The 11,372-nt window shown below is 37.0% G+C and overlaps 1 pseudogene; it reads left to right on the top strand.

Annotated features, from left to right (window-relative positions):
* Positions 1 to 1,742: 1,742 nt before the first annotated feature.
* Positions 1,743 to 10,765, top strand: LOC132670912 (large ribosomal subunit protein eL39 pseudogene; annotated as a pseudogene).
* Positions 10,766 to 11,372: the final 607 nt, after the last annotated feature.

The raw sequence follows: 11,372 nt of genomic DNA on the forward strand, positions 1-11,372 counted from the left end.
CTGATGGGGTTTGAAAGCTGTTCAGAAATGGATATTAAAAATTGAGTCAGTCTCTATTGCCTTGGGCTACACACCAGACCTACTGAATCAGAAACTCTCAGGCTACGGTCCTGTAATCTGTGTTTTAGTCTGCCTTTTAGTTAATTATACCCTGAAGTTTGAGAATTACTGCCATAGGAGAAGGAAATGCTTGGAAATGCCTAGAGTATAAGAAAATCTTGGAGTTTGGGTGGGAAAATACAAAGGCAGAAGTTTATTATCTGAAGCTGCTAGGAATAAAATGTTTCTTCTAGGGTTTAATGACAGATTTGGAAGGGAACAAAAATAAGTTCAATAATAATAAATGTTATGGACTCATCATGTCTCATCAAAGACTGAATTTGATAACATTTATTTTCATTTGAAAATATTTCCACTTATTATAAAGTTCTCTGAAATGTTTAACTCTATAAAGACAGCTACTATGCTTTATGCTAGAAATATTGCTCAAATGTACTCATTATATAGCTTACAAAAATGGGCATAATAAGTAATTTCTATTTACTTGTTTTGTACATGTAACTAGAGGCTTCTGAAGACACAATCAACTATGTGCATATGTAAAGATTTAGTCATAATTTTCCAAAGGGCTAAAGACTATTGTCATCCCAAGGGTTATTGGTTTTCAAACCAATTATTTATCAAGTAATAGAATAGCCTATTCAAGGAATGCAAGTAATTTAGCATGTTAAATTTTATTTCCTTGGATTGAGATTTTTTGGGGGGAAATAGATCATTTTCTTTCATCATTTATTGATTTACCCATGTCAAAGACTACTCTGAGAACTGGAGATATGGTGGTAAAGAAGGCAGACCCTCTGTATATAGTTCTCAAGATACTGTGACCAAGGAACACACTGGATTCAACTTACAAAGGCCCACAGAATGTAAATAGTTTGGTTAGCATAAACCTAACTAAAATGGCTTAACTAGGAGGAATTAAGCTCAAATAATAAAGTGGGTTGGTGTAAGACAAAGGGAGTCTTAGGAATTGTGGTACACAAAAGAAAAGGGCTCAATTTACAGGCATTTACAATTTAACTCCTAAAATACTATTGTAGTATTAAGTATTGCAGTAGATGGGTGAAATAGGTGATGGGGATTCAGGAGTGCACTTGGGTGATGTATGAAATTGTTGGACCACTATATTGTACACCCCAAACTAATATAATATTAGTTATAGTAGTAATTGTAATTGTAGTAGTTAACTACATTGGAATTAAAAAATTCTGTAGCAAAAAAACACTTCTGGAGACACTAATTTGGAATGATACATGTCCCCCTATGTTTATTGTAGCATTATTTACAATAGCCAAGATAGGAAAGCAACGTAAGTTTCCATCAACAGACAAATATAATAAAGATGTACACACACACACACACACACACACACACATGCACACACACACACACACACACACACACACACACACACTGGAATATAACTTAGCCATGGAAAAGGGTGGGATTGTGTCATTTGCAACAGCATGGATCATGGATGGACCTGGGGGATATTATGTGAAATGAAACAAGTCAGACTGATAAAGACAAATATGATATGTTTCCACTTATAAGTGGAATCTTTTTAAAAAGCAAAATATAAACCCCGAGCATATAAACAAACTGAAAGCAGATTCAGACCTATAAATACAGAGAACAAACTGATGGTTGTCATGGGGAAGGGGAATAAGTAGCCTGGCAAAATGGGTGAAGGGGAGAAGGAGGTAGAGGCTTCCAGTTCCGGAATGAGTGAGTCATGTGAACAAAAAGAGCATAAGGAATACAGCCAATGGTACTGTAATGGCTATGTAACAGGACAGATGGTAGCTGTACTTGTGAAATCACCAAGTTGTATACCTGAAACCAATGTAACATTATGTGTCAAATGTGCTCCCCCCAAACCCAAACAGATAAATAAACAATAAGCACTTCTGGACAACTGCTCCACAAATAGGCAGGCTACTTGTGTTGTGTCTTCCCACAGCTGGTTGGTTTATGGTAGAGCTGGGTGAAGATCCCGCTTTTCTTTGTTTATCTCCCTGACAGACTTCCAGTCAGGTGACTTACCAATTCTCAGGGATTTCTGGAGGTCATTTCAGCTTCCATCCTGCCCGTCCCCATTAATTTTAGTTTTATTATTATTATTACTATTGTTATTATTATTATTATCTAAGGTAATTATCATGAAATAGATGACTTTGAAGTTGCATCCAGGATTTTAAAAAATCACAGGAATGAGATACAACTAGTTCAGGCACAGGGTCTCTCTTAGGGATGGAGAGGAGTATATAAACATCTGTAATTTTTATTTACTGGGTAAATATTTCTGACTCAAATATGACACAATGTTAACATTTGTAAATTTGAATGATGGATGTGCTGCTATTTATTATGCTATATTATACTCTTATAGGCTTGAAATGCTTCATGGAAATAAAATCTTCTGATTTGTTTCTACTTGCACATGACAAGTGTATGTTTCTTTATACTCTAGCTGTGCCTAAAAAAAGTGTTAATTAGTATTATATAAATGTAATAATTTTTAAAACTTTGGACAGCTTACTATGTAAGGGACTCCCAGGTAAGTCTTTTTTTTTTTTTTTTTAAATCAGAGAATTTATGGGACGTCTGGGTGGCTCAGTCGGTTGAGCATCTGACTTTAGCTCAGGTCATGATCTCGAGGTTGACAAGTTCAAGCCCTGCATCGGGCTTTGTGCTGACAGCTCAGAGCCTGGAGCCTGCTTTGGATTCTGTGTCTCCCTTTCTCTCTGCCCCTCCCCCACTCATACTCTGTCTCTCTCTCTGTCTCAAAAATAAACATTAAAAAAATTTTAAATCATAGAATTTATTATACATGGAATCTGCTTAAAACAAGGCATACATGTAGGGTGATGAGATCCAGAGTGAGCACATCAGGGAAATTATGCAGTTTGTATAATTCTTTCTCATAATTTATGTTAGATATACCCTTGCAATCAAAAGGTAAATAAGAACAATCCAGGAAAAAGATCTTTAAAAATGAATATGTCTTCTGAGAGAAAGCATTACTTTATTAATATATTATAGTGATTCTACTATTAATTAAATAAAGGTTAGAATACTACATTCTTTTAGGGTTCATGGTTTTTGTACTTTTTTTCTATTGGAATCAACTGTCACAAAAGATAAAATGTTCAAAGGATATAATAGCAAAAATTTTATTTCATTTACTACTGGAATTCTGATAAGTTTATATTAAGACGAGCTAAAATTTCTGGTAATGTCTGTGCATAACAGCTGTGCTTACACTGTGTAGGAGTTGAAACTAAGGGTGAACCGTGGGGCTCAGGAGCACCTCTGGAGAAGTGGTCAGAGGTAAAAAGAAGGAGTCTAACTGATTAAAGGAACATCTTGCCTTTTTCATAGAATTATAATTATAGCTGCCTGCTGATTTTAAAGGGATAATCTTCCCATCCTTTGCCACATAAGTCAAATCCTTACTTCTAGCCAGCTCACTTAAAAACAGCAGCATGATTTGAATACAATTTACGAGTCAGTCCACAGACCCAAACAGAAGACTAAGGGGAAGATGGTTCACAATGTGGGGAGTAGCAATTGCTATCAGATCCTTCTGCACACCCACCAGGATATTTAAACTCTAAAAAACCAAGCAAACAAACAAAATTACAAGATCCATGTCAATTAGTGGTAAGCATATGGAGGGAGTGAAACTTTTCATTCTGTTTTTGGGATTCTAAGTTGATACAACTGTTTTGGAAAACTGTTTGTGTCTGTTAGAGCTGAGCAGATACATGCTCTAGAGTCACAATTCCAGTCCTACTCAATAGAGCATGTGCACAGAAAACACAGCAAGAATGTTCATCATGTAACTATCTGTAATGGCCAAAAGCTTGGAATAATAGAGTGAATAATCTGAAGTATTTTTATATCATACAGTGGCATAGTACAGAGAATTAAAAATGAATAAACTATTACTCCATGCAACAACAAGGAATATTCTTTTTTTTTCTTTTTTTTTTAGTTTTCTATTGCTGTGTAACAATTTAACACAAATTTAGCGGCTTAAATAATGTATGTTAATTATCTCATGGTTTCCATGGGTCAGGATTCCAGGAATGGGTAGCTATTTCCTCTGCTCATGGTCTCACTAGGTTTGATCAAGGTGTCTGTTGGCATTGCAGTCTCATCTGAGGCTTGGGGTCATCTTCAAAACTCATTGAAGCTGTTAGCAGAATTCAGTTCCTTGCAATTGCAGGATTGAGGTCTATGTTTCCTTGCTGGTAGCTGGCCACAGTGTGCTCTTAGGTCCTGGAAGTCATTCTCAGGTCCAAGATGACAGGTTATTTCTTCAAGTAGGAGAACATATATGGCTTTGAAACTCTCATAAGATGACAGGTTATTTCTTCAAGTAGGAGAACATATATGACTTTGAAACTCTCTCAGGAAGGGTCCCATTACTCTGAAGGGCTCACTTGGTTAAGTCAGGCTCACCAAAGCTAATCTCTCATTTGCATAACTCAAAGTCAACTAATTAGTAACTTAACCTCAGGAAGGATGTCCCATTATATTCACAAGTTCTTCCTATACCCAGAAGGAGGGGATATACAGGTCATATATATCAGGGAGAGGGAATCTTGAGAGCCATCTTAGAATTCTGCCTATTTGTATTGTATAACTCTATACAAAGTTCAAAAGTCTAATGTTGGGGAAAGAAGTCAAAACAGTGTCTGCCTTTAAGGAGAAATAGTAATGACTGGTATAGAACTCAAGGAAAGTTTCTAGGGTGCTAATAATTTTTGGTTTATTTGTCTAGATGGTGGATACAAGGATGTATTCACTCTTCAAACTGTTCAGTTATGATGTGGCATTCTTTTTGGCATGTATGTTATAATTTGACTTAATTTTTTATTTAAAAGAGAAATGAAATATTACAGCTTTTCCTTCCTCCAAAAATATATGTAGGTGGACATATATAGAAAATAATGACATTCTCAGTCAAGAGTGAGTGGGGACAAATTACTTGTAAGCTAGGAATTATTTGAGGATTATAGCTCTGATTTGTCACCTAACATATGGAGATATCAGTCAAAATATTTTTTTGTCCATTCTCAAAAAATGAAACAAAACATCTTGCCATTTGCAATGACATGGATGGAGCTAAGTGAAATAAATTATTCTAAGGGAAATAACTCAGAGAAAGACAAATACCATATGATTTCACTCATATGTGGAATTTAAGAAACAGAACAAAGGAAAAAAGATTTAAAAAAGAGACAGAAAGACAAAACAAGAAACAGACCCTTAACTATAGAGAACAAACTGATGGTTACCAGAGGAAAGGTGGGTGGGAGATGGGTTAGATAGGTGATGGGGATTAAGGAGCACACTTGTGAGAAGTACCAGGTGTTGTAGTCCTGAAACTAATATTACACTGTATATTAACTAACTGGAATTTAAATAAAAGTTAAAACTTAAAAAAATGAAACAAAACAAACTTTTCATGTTAAAGAATGAAATTTACGTGTTCCTCTTCCAAGAATCCTTCCTTGATATGCACAATCAGAATGAAATACATTAAACGTTGCAAAGAAAATTGTGCCACAACGCCAGTTTGAAAGTCAGTTGATCACTGACTTTCAGCCTTTGTATAAGCCCATAGTCCCTGCTCCCCACCCGCCCCCCAAAAAGGATGGCTTAAGTTCTATTTTGGAAGAAGTTTTATTTTCCTGGTGAAAATGGGGAGGAGGGCTAGTAAGTAAGTGACACTGCCTTATGATGATTTGGGACTATTCAGTTCAGTTTATGGTCAATTACACATTATGTACATCCCATTGTCTTTGCCTTTGTGTTTCTTATAACAGCATGGTTCAATTAAAACAACTTCTTTGTAACTTTCTTTATCTTGCAAAAATATAATCCTCCTATATAGGTCATTAATTTTTGACCCCAGTTCCTAAATTATGATGAGTTTTTCCGTGTATGCTTTCTTCTGTAGCCTATAAAATTATTTTTCCCTCTTATAGACCTTGTACCACTAGAAATGGTAATGAGGTAGATGTCTTTGAGTTTTCTTCTCATGTTTCAGGGCATTTTCCTTCAATTCCACTAAAACCCCCAAGCTTTGTATTTCATACTATTCGATTTTATAACCTCATATCCTGCAATTGTAGCTGTTATCTCCCAAACGCTGGATCATTCCTACTCATTTCTCCATGAGTCATTTTCTAGCTGTCCCTCTTCAATTACCTCTATCCTAACTCTTGGTGATTTCAATTAAATTGTAGATAATGCTCTACCCATCTGGCCTTAACTTCCTTAAAATTATCTGCATCCAATAATCTTGTCCTCCACCCTACCTCAGCCACTTACTCTGTAGATATACCTGTTACTAATAATTGCACTCTCTTTGAAACATCAATTTTGTACAGCTCGTTCTGTGACCACTGCTTTGCTTTGCTTTTTTTGTTTTTTGGTTGCTTTTTTTTTTCCCTTCCTAGGGCTCTGAATGTACATTTTCCACCCTCTGATCCATTAATCCTATCAATTTTTCACTGTCCCTCATCCTCGTAATGTCCTCTTTCTTCCGTTTAAAATTTTATGGTCAATGGGGCACCTGGGTGGCTCAGTAGGTTAAGCACCCAACTCTTAGTTTCAGTTCCATTCATGATCTCATGGTTCCTGAGTTCGAGCCCCACGTTGGGCTCGGTGCTAATGGTGTGGAGCCTGCTTGGGTTTTTCTCTGTCTCCCTCTCTCTCTGTTTCTCCCCTGCTTAATTACTCTCTCTCTCTCTCTCTCAAAATAAATAAATAAACTTAAAAAGAATTATCTCAAAGGGCACCTAGGTGGCTCAGTCAGTTAAGCATCTGACTCTTGATTTCAGCTCAGGTCATGATCTCATGGTTCATGAGATAGAGCCCTGAGTTGGGCTCTGCACTGACAGCACAGAGCCAGTTTGGGATATTCTCTCTCTCTCTCTCTCTCTCTCTCTCTCCTCCTCCTCCTCCTCCTCCCCTGCTTGTGCTCAATAAATAAATAAATAAATAAATAAACTTTTAAAAAATAAAATGAAATAAAATTTTATGGCCAATCATTACAATCATGCTTTGCACATACCCTTTGTTCCTTTACACCTTTCATGTTTTATCACATTTGCTTAAGTCTAGTTAATTTCAACTCATCACTGATTCCCTGACATACATCTCTATAGATGAATGTGGCTTGATAGAACATATAACCTTGTTAATTGTTCTTATTATAAATTTACATGAAATTCAAATGGGCCATTAATCTTACCAGGCAATCATATGATATGGTCTAGTCCATTCACTTCCCATTTCTGAAAACCTATATACCACAGTCTCCTTTTTTTTAAAGTTTATTTATTGATTTTGAGAGAGAGAGAGAGAGAGAGGGAGAGAGAGAACAAGCAGGGAAGGGGCAGAAAGAGAGAGGGTGACAGAGGATCCAAAGCAGGCTCTGAAGTGGGTTAAGTGCTGACAGCAGAAAGCCCGATGTGGGGCTCTAACTCATAAATTGTGAGATCATGACTTGAGCCGAAGTTGGATGCTTAACCAACTGAGCCACCCAGGTGCCCCCAAAGTCTCCCATTTTTATTCTGTGATGATAACTTTCCCCTATGTAAAGCCAATCCCTCCATTTCAACACTAGATTCCATCTTATGGGACAGAGGGCTGACAGATCACAAAAGATACATGCTTTCTTTCTACAGTAAACAATTTTGATAATTAGAAACTTACTCATCCTGGGGTTGCACTTTTCAGTTCCCCTTGTACCTAGATAAAGGATATTATTCTTACTAATCGTATGTGAGTGAAAGAAATATGTGTCACTCTGGGCAAGTAATTAAGAAAAAAAATGTGTCTTCTCCATGCTGTCCTTCCAATAACTAGTCAAGGGGGCAAAAAAGGAACTCTCAGGTCTTAGGGGACAGATTGAAGCTCAGTATTGAAGAAGACTTTGTCCCTTGAAAACTTTACATAGAAAACAACCTACTGGAGACCCTCATGAAACTTTTGAGTGAGTAACAAACTCCTACTGTGTTAAGCAATGGAGGGTTTAGATGTAGGTCTTAGAACAGCTGGGTTAATTTACATATATCTCCTCTGACCATCATTTCCGTAATCTCCCATATTATCAATTTTTTTTACCTTTTCTTAGAATGCTAATATTTATCCCACATTAAAAAAAAAAATCCTGACTCTACTTACCCATCAGTTACCACTAAAGTACTTTGTTCTCCTTGGCAGCAAAATTCCTTGGGTAAATTATTTATATTCTCTCTCTCCATATATATATATATATATATATATATATATATATATATATATATATATATATATTCTCTTTTAATCTCAATCCAGTTAGAATTATTCTGCATCGTTCCATCAAACTTCTCTCTATGAGATCAGCAATAACTTTCATCTTGTTAAATCCAATGGTCAATTCTCAGTTCCTACCTTAATTACCTTATTAGCCACATGTTAGCAACTGTGCCCCTCTTCCCTGTAAACTCTATTTAAATTGTTTTTAATACAGGAAGCCTCTTGATTTTCTTTCTGCTTCATAGGTCACTCTTTACACTCCTTAGCTGCTTATCTTTACTAAGAACTCTTCATGTTGGATTGCCCCAGAGATCAGCTTTCTGTTTTGTTGTTTGTTTTTTTTTTTTTTTTTATCAACACTACCTTGGTGATCTCATCCACTCTAATGGCTTTAAATGTCCACATGACATTGATGCCTAAATGCATATTTCAAGCCCAGACCTCTCTCCTAATCTACAGATAGCTATTTGTGCTATTTAACATCTCTGCTTGGAGTTTAACAGACATATTAAACCTAATAAACCTGAAATTAAAATTCTGACCTCATCTAAACCTTTCTTCCTATTCCTTTTCTGAGAAGTCAGGTATAATTTTTATATTTGCTCCTCTCTGTATATAAGGTGCCCTCCCCCCCACACATACCCTGGTTTCTTTCAAGATTTCTTCTGTTCTTTCATTTCCCACAGTTTGAATACAACAGGCCTAGGTGTGTAGTTTAATTTTGCTATTTGTCCTGCTTGGTATTATCTGAGATTTCTAGATTTGTGGCTTAGTGCATGGCGTTAATTTGGGGGAAATGCTCAGCCATTATTGCTTCAAATATTTCTTCTATTTCTTTCTCTCTTCTCCTTCTGGTATTCTCATTATCTATGTGTTATGCCTTTTGTAGTTGCCCCACAGTTCCTGGATATTCTGTCATGGTTTGTTTTTGCTTTTGTTTGTTTTTCCCCCAGTCTTGTTTCTTTCTCTTTCATTTTCAGTTTTGGAAGTTTCTTTTGGCGTATTTTCGAGCTCAGAGATCCTTTCCTCAGCCATGTCCAGTCTATTGACGAGCCCATAACGTGTGTTCTTCATACCTGTCAGAATGTTTTTATGCCTAGCATTTCTTTTTGATTTTTAATTAGAATTCCATCTTTATGCTTACATTACCCAGCAGTTCTTATATGCTGTCTACTTTTAGACCTTAGTATTAATCACCATGGTTTTAATCTTCTGGTCTGGTGAGGCTAACATTCATGCCATTTCTGAGTGGCTTTTGTTGTTGCTGTTGTTTTGTTTTGTTTTGTTTTGTTTTGCATTTTCATAGGCATTGGAATTTGTTGTTGAGGGCCAGAAATGATGTACTGGGGAAAAGGTACATGATAAATAGGCCTTTAATAATGTAATAGTAAGGTATGGGGAGGAGTTCTATAGTCTGTTCTACAGTCCTGGATTGCGTCTCAGTCTGTTAGTAAACCTCAGCCCTGGGGTTGTAAACTTCACAAGTGTTTCTTTGTCCTCTACTCCCTTTAAGTGGGACAGGATGGCTAGAGGGACTGGAGTTGGATATTTTCCTTCCCCTCAGTAGATTAAGTTCTGATAAAACTACAATAGGTTAGGGTCTGATAAATTAGTTTCTCTTGAGACCGGGCCATGTTCCAAAGAACAGAATGCTCTGATGTATTTCAAAATGGTTATTTTCCCCTCCCCCTGTTAGAAGGCTGAAGGGACTTTTTTTCTCCCATATTCCCTGTTAATACCTGGTAGAGCTACTGGAGCTAAAATTCATGTAAGTTTGCCTCCCTACTCCCTAAGACTGTGCCATCCTGCGGTTTTTATCCTCAGACTTGTCTACACTGACTCTCTAGAAATTTATCAGTTATAGTCTAGATTTTCCCGCCAGTACTAGTTCCTGTAGAGCTTTCAGCTTGAGCGTTTCTGTTCTGTTCAGTTGTGCTGCTCTGTGTTGATCTGCCTGTAACTCCAATTTGGGGGGTAGTAGTTTGCCTTGTGACCTCACATCCCTGACAGAACTAAGATAAGTTGTTGATTTACCAGTTTGTTCAGGTTTTTGCTTGCTGTTAGGATGGAGTGACATTCCACGTGAACTGTCATTCTTTTGCTCTGAACCCTTCCGTGTTTTCCCATTTAAATCAGAGTAAAATGCAAACTTCTCTAAATTCCCTCTAAAATAGCTCCTCTTCTCCGCCATTGCGGTGTGTGCTGCTGTTTCTTGCCAGGTCTTCTCACAAGACTTCCAAGATCCAGTGATTCCTGGTCAAGAAACAACAGCAGAATCGTCCCATTCCCCAGTGGATTTGGATGAAAACTGGTAATAAAATCAGATACAACTCCAATAGGCAGCATTGGAGAAGAATGACGCTGGGGCTGTAAGGGACCGCACATGAGATGGCACACATTTATGCTGCCTGAAAGTCCTGTGTTCTTATTGCATTGCCTCCCTACTGCCTGACCAGTAGATCTGTTTTATCAGGGAAATGGCTTTTCTCTGTTATGATGCTTTTGCACCAGTAGGTTGGTTCAGTAATAAACATGTGAGACCTTTTGACTGACTGACTGACTGACAGACAGACAGATAGATAGATAGATAAATTCCCTCTAAAGTCATGCATGACCTCTATTACTTTCAACCTAGAATGATATCCTAATATATTCCACTTTGCTCACTCTGCTAAAACTTTACTCGCTTCTCTACTCGTCCTGGAGCACATAGCAGTGTTTTGACAGTGCCATGGTACTGGTTGTTCCTACTGTCCAGGACTCCTCTACATCAGATATCCATATTGCTAGTTTTCTGGTTTTCTTCAGATATTTGTTAAATTTAATGACACTCACTAGGAAAAAAAAAAGTTAAAAATGTTAACCCATTCTCCCACTCCCTTATGTTTCAGGTCTCCCTTATCCTGCCCCTCTTTTTAAAAATCTTCTGACAGCTCTTATCATCTTCTAATATACAATATGAAGTACTTATTTATTAGATACATCATTTG

Source organism: Panthera onca, chromosome C1 (assembly GCF_046562875.1).
Source record: "Panthera onca isolate mPanOnc1 chromosome C1, mPanOnc1 haplotype 2, whole genome shotgun sequence".
Lineage (NCBI taxonomy): Eukaryota > Metazoa > Chordata > Mammalia > Carnivora > Felidae > Panthera > Panthera onca.